Consider the following 16,234-nt stretch of genomic DNA (forward strand, 5'->3'; position numbering starts at 1 on the left):
TTTTGATACTCACAAAGGCCACCAAGTGTAGATTCTTCTGGACCAGTGTGGGGAGAAGCCAGAAATCCTCCTTTTCAAAACAATAAGGCTGTTCATTCAAATGCTTCCCTAGGCTGCACTGTTGCATGGAAGAAATGGTGTCCGTGGCTGTATTAGCAAAGATAGTTAAATTAAGTTTTCCACTTCTCCCATGACCTTCAAAACTTCATCCTGCCCTATGCAGGACTCCAAGGATTTATTTCACTTTCCTGATGCCAATAAAATTAAAACAGGACAACATACATGTGAGAGCAAGAGCAAAGCACTAGACTGCCTCCACTACAGCAATTGAAAGCAAATCTGTCAACTCTGCCACCTTCTTCTCCCACTCACCTCCCTTGACTTTTCCTTTCAAAACCTAACTGGTCATTAAAAAAAAACAGTGTTATTACAGGTAGGCAATTTATTTTTGCTATCATTATATTGTCTGCCCTTAAAAAAAAGGATACTTAGTAGTCTAAAAACTGCATTGTGAATATCTTAAGATGCTGTACAACTAGACGGCAAACGCATCAAGAAAAGGCAAAGTTAAAAAACAGGACCTGTGATTAAACCGGGCATCCCATCTTGCTCATTTCATGTCCTGCTTTAAATTAGATAAGTACTAATACAGAAAAACATAAGTGTTTTAGAAACACAGCAACAGAAACACTCAATTTTGGCTATGGTGCTATTACTTTCATATCATTTGACTTCCTCATTTCTTTCCTGGGCACCCTTAGCTTTACCATTAACTTTATGTTCATATTCTTACAAATCCTGGCTAAAGATTGTGCTCCATCTCCTGAGTTAGTAGTAGAATAAACAGGATAATTTTCAGAAATGCAGAGCAGAAAATCATGTTGTTCTGTACTGTGACAGCAGGAGCAGCAGCAGGATAAATTTACAGTGAACAGGACAAAGCCTGTGAACAGCTGGGATCTGTCTCTCAGTCCTGAACCCCTGAACTGCAGAATGCTAAACATCATCTGAAAAATACAAACCCAAGTTTTCCCTCTGAAAGAGGGCTGAGAAAAACCTTGTGCTACTTCAAAATTTCTGATGGTTTAACTTCCTCTAAAGCTATAGCTTCAGATTTTCAGTCTCTAGTGTTTGGCTTTTTTTAGTTTGTTTATTTTTTTTCTTCTTCAATAATCATGATGCCCTTGAAAGTGTTTATCCCATTTTACTGAAAAAAATTTCTCAGAGTGGCTTCAATTTAACAAAGTCCAACGTGCTTATACAGGGTACAGGTGGACAGGGCATGCAAGAATAGGGGACAGAAATTGGACATACTTTGCCTTTTCTTTCTTTTGCTCCGAATTTTCTTGGGCACAGCATTTTGCTCCACCACCACATATGCCACCTTCAACAAGTAAACACCCAGCCATTTTCAGAGGCTGCTTAGGAACTTTCTAAATTATCATCATGCATGTCAAAGGTATTTTAAGACACAGCTAAGTGCATCAAAATGTGTAACAATGACAAAGCCAGACTGCCTGGCATGTTTTGTTCATGCTATATGAAAACTTACACAGGAAGAATTAGCTGCCTCACTAAAGGAACTTTACCAACACAGAGCCCTCCAGCAACTGAGATGTTTGATAGTCAGAGGAGAAGCCAATATCATCCAGTGAGTAATGGAGCCTTCATTTAGGGACATCAAGTCCTAACTCATTGCTCAGAGTCCTAACTCTCCCCCACAGACATTTTTAATCAAATTTGTGGGACTGTTGCTTCCTCCCACAGCTTCCCAGCTTCTCTAGCATCTTTCCAAATGCTGCAGTATCTCCCTTGTGATATACAGTGCTTCAGAGAATATACAGTATGCAAAAGAAACTTCTCCTCCAGTAGCTCACCCAGATAGATTTGAACAATGAGACAAATGCAATGTGAAGAGCATTTCCTATTGGATGCCGAGTGTACTGCAATCCACATGCTCTGTAAGGAGGGTCCCTTCTCTCCCTGAGCAGACTGCAGCCTCTAGCTGACCTGCATGGAGAGGAGCTGTTAGCCAAAGCCAGCCAAGGAAAACAAGCAGACACCTCCTTCCCCAGCCAAAGCTAGCTTTCTGATGGAGTTGAACAAAGTGGTGAAAGGCATCTGCTGATGAATATGAGTAGCTTTGTTGGGATTAATAAAAATTTGTTCTGTGTTTGGCAGAGGGGTTAGGTAATAAATAAGGCCTGTTAGACTCACTGAATGATGGAATTAAGAGCTATATTGAGCAACTGCCTTCTTCACTCTGCCTCATTCATTATCCATTTCAGATGAGGTGAAGATCTGTTCTTGAAGTAGGTGAAGGCTGGACAGGGAAGGTTCGTACCATGGGACCATGCTACTAAAGTCTGCACTACCATGGAAATATGTAAAAGGCTCAATTAAACATAACTGAAATTTCAAATGGTAGCACAAAAAAGCATTTCCTAAAAGCTTGTCTCAGCACAATACAGTTCCTGTAACGTCATTTTGGCAGTGTCACCTAGATGTGTTTTTTGGTTTTCAGTAGACAAATAAAAATCCATATTTGGTTCTCTGACTTCATAACAACATCTATTCAGGTATCATCAGCAGAGTTAGACTATTGAATTCCCCATGTTTTAATAAATATTTTCTACTTAACACAAGAAATCCATCCATGCAATAAAAAAGGATACACAGTCAAAAAAACAATGGGTCATCCACATTGTAGTACTGTCGTGGTTTAAGCCCAGGCCGTAAGTCAGCCATGCAACCCTCTCGCTCACTCCCCCCCAGAGGGATGGGGAGGAGAATCGAAAGAATGTAACTCCCACAGGCTGAGATAAGAACAGTCCAGTAACTAAGGCATAACATAAAACCACTACTGCTACCACCAATAATAATAATGATAAGGGAAATAACAAGGGAAGAGAATACAATACCACCCGTCGATACCAAGCCCGACCAAGCAGTGATCTAACCGTTCTGGGTAACTGCACCCAGTTTATATAGTGGGCATGACGTGCTGTGGTATGGAATACCTCTTTGGTCAGTTTGGGTCAGGTGTCCTGTCTCTGCTTCCTCCCGGCTTCCCCTCCTCCCTGGAAGAGCATGAGACTCAGAAAGTCCTTGATTAGACTAAACATTTGAGCAGTAACTAAAAATATCGGTGTTATCAGTGCTGTTCCCAGGCCAAAAGTCAAAACCACAGCACTGCATCAGCTACTAAGAAGGGGAAAAAACGACTGCTACTGCTGAACCCGGGACAAGTATACACATTCTTTAGAAAACCAAGACAAAAATATTGTAGGACATTTCTGTAAGACGTAGTATGGATGAGAGATGGGGAGCCATAGGTTCACTATGGCACATTTTCATACAGCAACAAGGCCTATATGATCATACTCTCTCTGTGTGTATTTCTCAGTCCTCCCACAGGTATCTGAACTTACTGAACAATTTCAACTAAATCAGAGAGAGGATTAAGATCTTTTCCAGTTGGTGAAGCTTTTGTAATTTTTAATTTCCCACCTGCTAGCCCTCTGAAAGATATCAGTAGAAAACCAATCCCTTTCAGAGGAAAAAACAGGTCAAATCAGGTGGGTTCAGGTCGCTACTGTAATGTCATCTGGTTCTATTGAAAATAAACCAAGATCAACCTACAAAATGAAACAGAGCCTTTGTCTCTGTTGACTATTATCTGCAACACTAGCTTTTGGAGAAACATAGGCCTAACTTTCATTTGCTTTTGACTTGTTTAATATTTGCTCCTTGTGTTCCCACACTCATCCTTCCCAGTTACTCATGGACTGCTCTAAGGAAGGATCCAGATCTCTTTCCTACTTCATTAGCTAACTGAAACAATTCCCAGTCATACCGAGCATGAACACACCCTCCTACTTCGAGACTGTCTTTGCTGACAGGCCAGCTGGTGATTTCATGAGAATCCTAGAAGTGTCTTTATTATTAATCTTTCTAACTTAAATAAACTATTTCATAGTAGACTATTTGCCTCACACTTTTATAAATATTTAATACAATAGGCTACAGATTGGACTATGTCTAAGACAAGACAAGTAAGATCAAAAGTTTTTGCAAAATCATTCCTCTGAGCTGTGGTTTACAACTACATATAAGGCTGTGGACTATGTTTGAGGGCCAGCAAAGGTTATCCTAAGAATACCTATGGGTCTAAATGTATTAGTTGGAGACTGATACATTTTCTAGAAAGTTTCTGGCTGAAATGAAAAAGGAATTTAAATCCTCTGGTCTAAAGCAGAGGAAGATGGGAAAAAATGCTGCCATTGGTGATGCTCCTGTATACTACCTGTAATCTCAGCCTGTAGGAAATTAACAATAAGAGACACAAGGGAAATGCTAGAGCAATGGCCAAGCGGCAAAAGATCCAGACAGGAAAGAAAGATTTTCAATGGCTTATAATAATGCTAGCTCTAAACAGATCTCTGTCCTTCCACCAAGCACACACACACAGGAACAGTGAAAAAACATACCACCCTGGCCGTTATGTCACCTCACTGAAAGCCCTGCTACACCATGTATAAGTGCCAAAGCTTTCCAGCTGAAGGGTAGTAGGAAAGCGCACCTGAGAAAAGGAACCATGAACACTCCTGTTGCCTGTACTCAAGTCTGAGCTATAAACTGTGTCATCAAGAAAGAGCATCAGTAGGTTCCCCAAGTACCTAGCCCACACCTATGGCACACTGGCAGGAGTCTGAAACAGCCTGGAATGAATCTGACTGTTTTCATGCAAATATCTGATACACACCTTCCAAGCACACACATTAGCCATGTTTCTTACAAAAACGATCTATTTTTTCACCCAAATTTATATTTGCCTACCTGTGTTTCATCCCAACACATATGTTCATTGCCATGTGTTAACCTGAAAGATACGCAACTTCTAGAAGTGATCTGCAGGTGTTTTCCTTCCCCATGAAAGAAATTGCCCTCTGTTGTAATACCCTTTTTTCCTGCTGCAGCCACAGTCTGGCTTAGAAATACAAAACATCCTCTTCACTGAATGAAACATAGATGCAGACCATCTGAATGAATAATCCAAATACACCTGGTATGGAAGAAATTAAGTTCAGTAAAAGTTCTAAATTCTACAAGGGACACCACACAGTTTTACAAACCTAGGAACAGAGCAAGATCTGGGACAGGACTCCTGCAAATGAATAGACTGCTTAGCTGAGCCATGGACTAGTTTAGCATTTTCTTTCCTGATGTTGCACAAAAAGACTTGAGTACACAAACCAAGGTTTTTTTTTTGCCTCCTTGAATCTCTCTGAGTTGGCAATAAGACCAAGCCTCAGTGTTCCTCAAGTAAAATCAAGAAAACATGTTTTTAAAGCGTACCAGCGTTTCCATTCCTTCACATTGAAAAAGAAACAGAGATGGAGAGGGAAAAAAAAGGAGCGAGACTGAAATGTTGAATGGTTTCCCATGGTATTTCTTAATGTCAAGGGAGGAAGGCGTTAAATAACTGGTGCAGGAGTGTTTCCCTTTGTTAGCACACATGACATCTGTGATTTTGCTGCTTGCTGAGATGTGGAATCCCTCCCAGTTGTCCCAGCAGCTCAGAGTCCTGACAGAGGAGGAGATGGAGAAAATAGCAAATGAAGAGCAGCTGTGATTTTTCAAGCATAGTTTCCAATTGTTCTGGATGCCCATAGCAAAAGCACCTTGATTTTTTGGCAATAACCAGCCTGAACATGTTTTCTCCAATTTGTTCCACGGTGTGACATGACATGTTAATGGAAGAAGGCAGCATGTCCATGCACACCAGACTGCTCTGATGTTGCCTGATCTCCATCAATACCCACCCAAGCCAAGTGCACAAAAGCTTTCAATCTTTTTCCATGAATCTTTTTCAGTCAGACTTCAGGACTTGCTTGGCTACACTCTAAGAGCTTATACTTGAGCCTGAGGACTGGATTTATGTGATGATGATCTCTTACCAAGACCTGTTAATGAAACAAAGGAAATGACCCCTCGGATCAGACCAATGAACATTTCACTCCATGTTTGCCCACAGTGGCAAATAGAGAGGATTCTAGCAATGGTGACAAAGGACAATCAATAACAGAACATCCTGGTCGTCCTGGAGGTTTGCTTTTGAATTCTTGCTTTGGAACTCATATGTATCCCATTCCACCGGAGTTTTCTCTTTCATTTAAAACAGGTTTAAAGACTATGGTTTAAAGAATTTGTATTTGTTTGATTTCTCTTACTGAAATCCTTCATTTCACAACATTTGCTCTCTCCTGCCTTGCTCATTTCTGTTAGATTCTTTAATTCATGCTGCCTATACCTTTGTTATGGTTCCTTATTCTGTTGCCATGCTGAAAGTAATCTGAATTTCTTCCTCTCTGCTTAACTCCTCAATTTGTCACATGCTTTGCCCTTTAAAGACCTGCTTTCAGAAAATCAGGTGGATAGTCCTGGTTCAGGCAACTAACAAACAAGAAAAGAGATTCTGCTATGAGGGTAAAGGCTTTAGAGAACGTGCTCCTAGATGACCAATGCCTTTTTTCAGTTAAGCAATATAAATCTAGGCATCTCTACAAACATGGACCATGTTACACCACTTAAAACAAAAAGGGAACAGGCACTTGCATCTTTAATCACTCATAATCTTTTAAGAGGATCTCCTTAACCCACCACAACTGTCCCGACATCCCATGCAATCATAAGCTGCTGCACTGGTCTTTGCTTTGCCCTGCTCAGAGCAGTTTCATTCAATTTTTTGCACATGGGATGAATTCTACAGAGAATCAAAGTTTGCCAGAAGGACAGATTTCTTTTGAACCTGGGATGAAAGAGAAGGAAGAGACTTTAGTGTGCCTCTGATTACAGCCACCATGACAGTTCATATGTGTAGCAATAAAAATAACTATAAACCTACCTAATCATTAAAGTAAAGCAAACAACTCCTCTCTGTATCATCATACACAGGTACTAGAGTTGTTAATAAACCAGGAAGAGCACTGAGGCACTGGAGGAGCATCTTTCCTATCTCCACAGTTTCTTAAACAACTTTAGAGGCGTATTTTTATTAAGTATATGCAAGGCAGATGATCTTAAACCTCAAAAAGAGTCTGTATAATAATTGTGTGCTCTTCTAATGCTCTCCAAAGACCTATTCAGAGTCCATTCTGAAAGACAATAATATATCAAGAACTTCTGCAAACTTCCTCCTAATGAACACATGCCAATTTGAGACCAAGAATTCTGGCCTCGGAGGACAAAATAACCACTACTCTTAGTCTCTGGGTGTTTTGCTACTTTATTTCAGAGTGATTCAAAATCTAATTAAATTTCTAAACTCTAATGAAATTACAGAAGAAAAATCATTTAGGATTATATTATATACAATTACTCACAGCTGAAAATTACAGTTAGCCTCTTTCACCAGGATAGGGTCTCCTGAGAAATCCTTGTTATTCATATAACATATAAATCTGACATCACTCCACTATTTACAGGTCGAAGGTAAAAGCAGAATTAATTAAACATATATATCCTGCCCAGTGGCTGGATGGTGGAGAGTAAGTAATAGAGGAAAGGCTGATAATGATGACTATGCTTGAAACCACATTCCCCAGTTTGGTCAAGAAACAGAATAAACCTATTGCAAAGCAGGATTTTATTAAGCCTGACTTATTCTGATCAGTGCTTTTCCTCACTGGAGGTATGCCGTGAACGAAACAAGTGAAACATACGTAGTCAGCAGTGTGCAGTCAGCTAGCTAAGCTGTCTGAAGCGTTTTGTGGAGAAGTAGCAACAGAATAAAACAAGCAGCTTTAGAAAGTTCAGCCAAATGCTTAGTTTAGATGTTTAGTTGCTTCTCTGAAGTAACGCCCCTGAGACCACTGGCTTGGGCCAGGGTAAATAAAAGAGAAAGGGAAAAAATAAAAAAGAAAGGGGGGAAAAGGCAAAAGAAAAAAACAGAGGAAAAAAAAGAAAGGGAAAAAGAAAGAGAGAGAGGGGACGGGAAAAAGAGAGCTGACATTCATACTATTCCTTCCACAAGTTTCTCAGGAACCTTAGAGCATGGGATCATTTGCAGATGAAACACATGAGGCATGAAAACATTGGGGGTTTCTTACAAGGATCTTCCCTATCTTGCTGGTGCAGAGATTCTTACTGGTTTTGGTGTTTTCAGCTCTGATCCCAGAGAGAACCAGGGACAATGAAAGGGCAAAAATGCATTACACACACATGCATGTGTGCACGCAAACACTGGTCCAAGTGTTAAAAAATACTTTATATCACATCTACTGCACTCAGCCACTTTTACCTATGCTTCATACAGCCGAACAGGCCAGGAAGTGAGGCCACCTCAGGGGCACATGGGTCATCTCTACTTATATTTTTAGTGCCTCAAGAGCCTTATTTGTTGGCTAACACAGTGTTTTGCTTAATCCTCCACAAACACCTGGTGGTCATAAATACAATTTTTCACTCACAGCCTGTCAGAACAACTAAATGTTTGTGAACATCTTGCTCATTTGCAGTCACATTTTTCCACCCAGGTAGCCATACTAACGCAGTCACTGGCATTCCTTATGGACTATAATGGTCCCATTAAAAAACACGTTTCTGGAAGGAGGCTTTATAACTGTAATTTACTCAGCAAGACAGATGTTTCATCCAGCCTTAAGATGCAAGATTCTGTTGAGACCAGATTGCTCAGACCAATAGCAGGAAAAATAAGCATCCAAGAGTTTTCTCTCTGAAAACCTCTCACTTAAAATGTGTTTCAGATTACTTTGATTGGTGTATGTAAGTATCTACATGAGATGAAGACACCAGACAGCAAGGAACTATTCTAAAGCAGGAAGGTACATAAAGAGGCAAGAAGTAAAAGCAATAGAGACCCTCCACAGAAATCTGCTGCAAAAAAAGTGGGGCTCATGTTCTTTGAGTCTTGCTTTTCTGAAGGATGGACCTGAAATGAGTTGGGAGGAATGAGTTCACTTAGCAAAAAGGGCTAATATACTTGCATGCTTTGCTGTCATTCATTTTTGGAACAGGTTAACCTGTTTGAAAGATGAATTTTCCTGAAGAAGAATCTCTTCTTTGATTGTGGTTCAAAGAATAAACTTGACTTCTATCAGAAGCATTACCTGCTAGTAAGTTCTTACTGTTTAGTTCCTACTACGGCAGGACATTATTTTTAGTTATAAGGTCTTTTCCAGGAACTGGCTTGCAATGGTTTTGCAGCCATGGCAGATTTCTTCCACTCCGCTCCTAAAAAAGCTGATTATGAAAGGGAAATGTTTAACCAAGTACTCCTCTCCTCTAAATGTTACAATGGCATTCATGTTGAATTTAAAAAAATACTGCAACATTGATAGAGATTGCCTTAGAAGGTTTTCCTTCTAAGATAGAAAATCCACTTGCATGTCCATGGATTTAGAAGTCATGAGCAAAGACCAATTACCTGTGGTAGGACTTCTTCAATTTTTAATAAATAGAGGTTAGTGTTTAAAGGTACCTTAGAGAGCAAAGCAGCTGAACCGGGCTGTGACTGTTCCTGTCCACCTCTTCCACAGAACAGCTTCAAGTGGGGAATTTATTTATATGTTTAACTGAAACCCAGAAAGGGGAACTCCTGTTTGCAGATGCAACTACTCAGGATGTGGCTGAAGTTTCCCAGTATAGTCACATGACCTGCTTTATGTCTGGGGTTGGTTTTGTTTGTATTCTTTTTTTTTAAGAAGACACTGCAGAAGAGCTAAATTCAGAAAACTGGGTGAAACTTCTGTGTCAAAACTTCACAATGACCTTCTTAACACGCTGGGTATCAGTGCTACTGGCATTTCTTCTCTTACGTAAGTCATCTATCATATTTCTTTTCAATCCTTTTTGAGAGCTTTTTCTTTTCCCTGAGCGTGGTGGGATTATTTATTTCCCAGTCTAGTTTTATGTATGAAGTTTAAAACTTTGTTTAGAACTCTGCTTCTTGGAGAGAACATTTTTTTGAGACAGTGAGGTATTTTGCTGAGTTTTCTCAGCTAGCATTTCCTAGACTGAGTGCTAAAGGGTCTGCTGTGTGAATCCAGAAGATACCGTGAACTTCACTACCTGCATCCTTGCAGGTTAGATGGCAGAGTTGCTGAACGTCCTGTTTGGCACTGTATAGAAAATGGTACTTCAGTAGAGTATAAGAAAAAATTTGATTGACGTGCATGTTATCTGCAAGTCAGTTTTGGTCTTTGCAACTCTCACTCACAGAACTGGATGCTTCTGACTCATTCTGCTTCTAATGCTTCCTGCCAGCCCAAAGCATGGCTTTCTCACAATTTGCTTGTTATTTCACAGTTACTCACATCCAATTTGTGCAGGGAAGAACTGGGGCTCATGGATAGCAAGTGTCAGCAGGTGTCATATTAACACTGGGATTAATGTGGACTAATGGGGAGGATGAGGCTGGCAGCAGACACAAAGGCAGAAGTTTACAGTGGTTACTGAGGTCTCTGAGATGTTAAGTAAGACTCATCTTTACCTAATGAACACCTCCCATGCTACCCTACTTCATGCAGAAATTCATACAAAATCATCATCTACTCTTGGGGAACCCCGCAAGGGCAGTTTGCACCTGCCTGAGGCATACAGACTGCTTGCATCCACTGGGCACCTGATCCTGCCTCAGCTTCTGTGAGCAAAGCTATCCATAGATGTACAGCAGTGCTTTATCCTCTTGTAGTCCTTCTCAGGGTACACATAGAATGTTGTTGCTCTCACTATTCTATTTATTGGCCTTTCAAGCCCTCTGCACCTTTCTATTGACACTTCCAAGTCTCCAGAGAAATGGAAACTGTCCACCACACAGGACATAGATAATCAACCAGTCTCACAGATGTGGAGTCAGCAACATCTGCTCTCCAGTTACTGACCAGTTACTGCTCACCAGTGAAATGACACAAGTCCCATTAATACAGTAGAATTTGCTTAGAGCAAAGAGATGCAGAGTCAAGGACAGCACAACATGTTCCATAGCAAAAGGCACTTTGCAATAGATAAAAGGAAAACACATTAACATGCCTCCAACTGACACATGGAAAGGTGCAGGCAATCTATGGATGGAGGGGTGCCTGGCAAAGACTAGCGCTCAACAATTTCTGTCTCCATGGAAGAGTGATTCCTGTCTTCATCTATTGCTACAGAGAAGGATTTTGCCTCTAATTTGAGGACCAAGGGAGGACCTAATTTACCTGGATGCCAACAGTGCCTATCTTATGAAATTCATATGTAGCTGGGAATTTTGCTACACTAAATACCAGCTAAAATACTTCTTTTAATAAAGCTTTTCATGAATGATGTCCAGCAGGCTCATTGCCAGTAACCTCTTTGTTGCCGTGGGCATTCCTTATCTGACTGGAACTGCTCAGACACCCGCTGTGAGCCACCCTTTTTTACAGCCTACCTTAGGGTTCCCCAGATACTTGCTTCCTTTCCCATTTGCTGCCCCAAAGAGAAATGGTCCTGAACGCCGGGCTGCTGCAATGCCACAGGAGCAGCCATTGTGTGCTGCAATGAGGAGAAATCTGAGATGGGGAGGAAGAAAGAAGAAAGTCACATGGAAGCAGGAGGCAGTGAGCAAAGGGACTAAAGCAAGTGCTGTGCACTGAGAAAGGCGAGGCACATACTGCCATTTGTCCCTGCAGGTTATGGCTGGGAGTTGCTCACAGTATCTAATAAGGTGGGAAAGTGAGCTATTCCTGTTCCCTGATCTTATGCGCAAACTGCATTCTGCACCACTTTCCTCACTGCACTGACCTATGGGCAAGGCACCTCGTGAGCACAGTTACATTGCAGAGGCCACAGAGAGAACAGGGTGTCCCCCAGTACAGCTCAAAAGCTGTTTTCTACTTTGCCCAGTGTTGTGTGCCATCTGAGGAGGGCTAAACCAGCCCAGGGATACACTGGGATCACAGACCAGGGCTCTCAGCCCAGTCCCAGCCTGGTGTATTTATTTGCAGGTCCACTACCTTATCAGGAGCTCTGTTTTGGAGGAGGTAGCCACAGTGGCAGAGGACTGTAGCAAGCAGGCACAAATAAAAGCTTCCATTCTGCAGCCAGTTAGAGATGCAGCCCGCACCTCTCACCAGCTTCCTGGTGCGGCCAGGGCCCTGGAGGGCACATTCTGATTATAGTGCCAGTTGTGTGCTATGCCTGAACCTGGTACATAAGAGAGGTGAGAAAGCACCATCAGTTACTTTAAGACCCTTTGCAAAATGGTCCATGAGTCACTCAAGTATAGATACCTCGTTCACCTGCAAGTCTCTTCCACCCAGAAGCAAATATTCTGCAAGTCCAGAGGGCTTGTTCAAGATGCGGGAGTTAGTCTAAATACAGAGATAAGGGGTCAGAAAGCTAGCACTGGGACTAGAGCACTCCAGAACTTAAGGCATTTCTAACCTCTCTGTAGCAGGAAGTTTGTGTACATCCCCAAAAGATCTAAATTGAAGATGGGATCTGGGTAAAACAGCAACACGTGTGTTTGATTTAGTCAACCCACTTCCTTTCATCTAAGAAGAACCTGAAGCAGACAGAAGGCATCTAACACAGTCCTCACCAGCAAATTGTGTTTAAGTAGCACCCAGTAAACAATATTAAACCTTAATTAAAACCATATTGAAAATATGAATTGGAAGTGTTCTCTCTAGTCCTGTGGGTTTTCAGAGACTTCCCTTCCTCCCTTTTAAAAAAGAAACTAATAATTTAATTTCAATATATTAAACTGACCTACATAAAATATTCCATGTAAAATATTATTTCTGCCATAAAACACATAATCTGTCACTGGTTTAATTCCATTAGAAAGCATACATTAAGGTCTATGTATAATGATCCTTAGGATAATAAGAGTATTACAATATCACTTCTATTATATTTGAATTTAAAACATTCTTCATATGAGCACAAAGAATAATTAAAGGGATGGAGGAAAGGTGGTTTCTTCTTTTTTAATTTATAATGAAATACATTCACAGGCGAGAGCAAAGAGACTGGTTTTTAATCTGGAAATTCAGGAGCTTTTTGCACCCACGATATAGTCCTAGATTTTTTCTTTTTTAAATTTCCTTCTCTTTGTAACTTTGATTTTGGTCATTTGGGATAGCAGTTTTTGTGATCATAGCTGCAATTGGATTCCCCAGCCCTCCCAGCTCCCTTCTCTGGCTGTCATGGGGGTTTTGGAGAGAAAACATTTCTGCTTGTATAAAATAAGTTTCCAGACATTTTAATTATGAAGAAAAATTTGGCAAAAAAGGACTTTCAGCTCAGAATTATAGTTCCCAAAATATATTTGCTTTAAAACTCAACATTTCTTTTTTTAAGCTTGTCTCCAGATTTTTGAGGTTTGGATTGTAATTTATGAATATTTGGGATTAGAAATGTGATTAAGACCAGGAAATGAAAACAAATCTGTTGTGAGACACACAATATATCAGATATTTCTGACATAACCATGGAAGCCTCAGAGCCCACACTCAGCTCAAGAGTTTCAGCAGTGTGAAAAGCAGACACAAGATAGATTTCTGTAAAGGTACCAAAAAGGCTGGTTTTGGAGTGGGAGGACTGTGCTTCAAGTTTAAAAGTAATTGTATTTCTAGTGTTCGTTTTAAGGGACAAGAAATAAAAGCACAGCTCTCCAAACCTCAAGAAGCATGCTGTTTTAAAATGCAGGAGTCATATCTGCATTTAAAGCCTTCTCATTCCCCAGGCACCTCATGCAGCTACACATCAGTTACATCATTTGAAGCTACTAGTAAAGACTTCGGTGGAAATATTCCCATAGCTGAAAAAGAAAATTTGAGTGTACATTTTTAGCCATTTCCTATAATAAGCAAGCAACATTAAAACTAAATGTAACCTCTCCTTTCTCTTAACTTCTTTTCTTTTTTGGAAAATTTTGAATATTTCCTCAAAAAAATTATTTGGGAATTAATTGTTTTCTTCAGAGCCACTCCATGCTGAGGGCCTGCAGACTTTGAGCATCAGGCAGCAAAGCTCACTGCTTTATGGAGAAGGAAAGGGCCAGGATAGCGTCCTTTTGATGAACAGGGAGCATGGCATGGGAGTCTCTGAAAAGGTTGCTTCCAGCCCAGAAGATTCTCTCGCAAAAGACTCTCTTGTCTACCAGCAATAAATCACATTTTGAAGCCTGGAACTATAAGAGGGACTGGCTCACAAATTTTCTGGAGAGGGGTGCTGGGGTGTGCTATATTCTCTCTTGCTAGCATGTCATTAGATTTACTGCACTGATAGTCTTTTTCTTGATTTATAGCAACTTTCCTTGCATACAGCTTCCAAGCTTGCATGGAGGAAACTCTGGAATAGGAACAATACTAACATAACATAAAATATAAAAATTCTGTATTTTCCATTCTGTCCAAAACCCGGCATGTGGTGCCCACATTCCTAGGATGCCCTTATTAACTTGACTGATAACTATTCACTACTGCAGGAAGCCTCAGATCCTTTCTTAAGTTTTACCAGGATCAACCAGATAAGGCATTCTTCTTCAATGTAGAGTATTCTCCTTGATATCCTAACAGGACAAAATGTTTCCATTTCAGATTTTTGGAGAACAAAGGTTTATGCTTCTGGAAACTCAGAGGAGGAAATAGGTGAGTCCATGGTGAGAGTTGTGCTTCCAGACAGGAAACTAGGGGCAAAGAAATAACAGCAAAAAATAATGTGCTTAGAAGACTTTACATACTTGTTATGTGTAGAAGATAATCACCTGATTGCATGTTTGTATTTTGCCTAGCACAGCAAACTCCTGCTGTATGACTGGAGCTTTTAAAGTACTTTTGAATAAATACAATGAGCATAGGGAGGACAGATCCTGAGCGCAGGCCCTCAATACAGGCATTCTCCTGCCTGACAGGTGGAGCTGGTCCCTTATATACAAACAATGATGAAAAAAATTAATCACAAAATTGTGCCTAATTTACACTAAAAAATTCTCCTGCTTCCTCTCAGTGGGGATTTACAGAGGCAGAATAGTTGGGTAGGGCATAAGGCTGGGGAGTGGGAGGTGGAGATGAAGATATGTGCATGCAGCTATGGGAAGCAGGAACGAGTTTGGCAGGGTACAAAATGACAAGGAAGTGAGAACAGGGAATTTCACTTTTAGGGGGTGAGGGAAGTAAAACCCCAGTGTATACTCACTGATTTGTTTTCAAATCTGTTTGCAGATTTCACATATGTTATTATAGGAGTTACTCTGGGAGCGTTTCTAGCAATTACTTTTGTAGCAGTAATAATCTGCATGATCAAAAAACAGATGATTGACAATGTTTTCAGAGGTAAGAAAAATACTACTGCTTTCTCAGTCAGAGATCTAGATCTCCTTATGTTCCAATACAGCAGATCTGCGCTTCAGTGTTAGGAATTATGAATGTGCCACAGCTCTAGTTTTCCTCTGAAGAACTATTTTAAAAGGTGTCTGAAGTGCTGGAGTCCCTGGAACTGCAGGTTCACATCTTGGTGTAACCAACTCTGCTCTTTAATCCTATCAGAGAAACAGATTCACTTCAGCATACTGCTTAGGTATCTTCTAGAATAACTAATTTTTAAACAGAATTCTGTCTATTTAACATAAGTTAATGAACCTGTTGCATCTGCAGAATGGGCAAGAGGCTTGCTTACACTTCCTAATCAAAATTACTATATATTTCACTGATTTTGGACTTTTCTTTCAAATGCCACTGGCTCTAAGATACGCAGTTTCCATCAGAGTACATAGAAAACTGTAAGTTTCTCACTGCAACTGGTTTTCAAGTTGTTACAAGAAAGCACCTTTTTCATCTGAAATGGGCAAAGGCTCTTCGATCTAAAATCATAACTGCTGGTAGTAACAGTTCCTTTTGAGTTCATACCAGCAATTTACAACCCATATTTTTGGATTCAAAACCAAAATCTTAAACTGAATATGACCATCATTTCAGTAGACAGAAGTTAGTGACAGGCAGAATTTGTCCCACTGCCCTGCATCCTCAGATACAAATACTATGATTTCTTCCACTGCTGAAATACAACTGTCATGTGTGAAATAAAGTTACAGCACACAATAACACTCAGCTGCAATTAAGAGCTAGAAATAAAGAGCATAGCACATAAAATAACAACAGTTTGTGGCAAATAAGGAAAATTGAAGTCCTGGCAGATTGACTGGAACTTCTGTGTAGGTTTTTCTTTTTTGCAAAAGAAGATC

At 40.4% G+C, this 16,234-nt stretch overlaps 1 protein-coding gene and 1 long non-coding RNA gene across 4 annotated transcripts in view; both read left to right on the forward strand.

The window, feature by feature from the left end:
- LOC133272265 (uncharacterized) overlaps positions 1-16,016 on the forward strand; it is a 93,768-nt gene extending 77,752 nt beyond the window's left edge. Inside the window, exons 2-4 of the long non-coding RNA XR_009744377.1 lie at positions 9,753-9,839; positions 14,592-14,642; positions 15,216-16,016. This is a non-coding gene — a long non-coding RNA (uncharacterized LOC133272265). The remainder of the gene's footprint in view (positions 1-9,752; positions 9,840-14,591; positions 14,643-15,215) is intronic.
- Positions 1-16,234, forward strand: part of VSTM4 (V-set and transmembrane domain containing 4) — a 454,962-nt gene that overhangs the window by 369,296 nt on the left and 69,432 nt on the right. The gene's annotated exons all lie outside the window — the stretch shown is intronic.

Source organism: Pezoporus flaviventris, unplaced genomic scaffold (genome assembly GCF_033815535.1).
Source record: "Pezoporus flaviventris isolate CSIRO_AGI_PZ_B2104156 unplaced genomic scaffold, CSIRO_AGI_Pfla_v1 ptg000029l, whole genome shotgun sequence".
In the NCBI taxonomy this organism is placed as follows: Eukaryota; Metazoa; Chordata; class Aves; order Psittaciformes; family Psittacidae; genus Pezoporus; species Pezoporus flaviventris.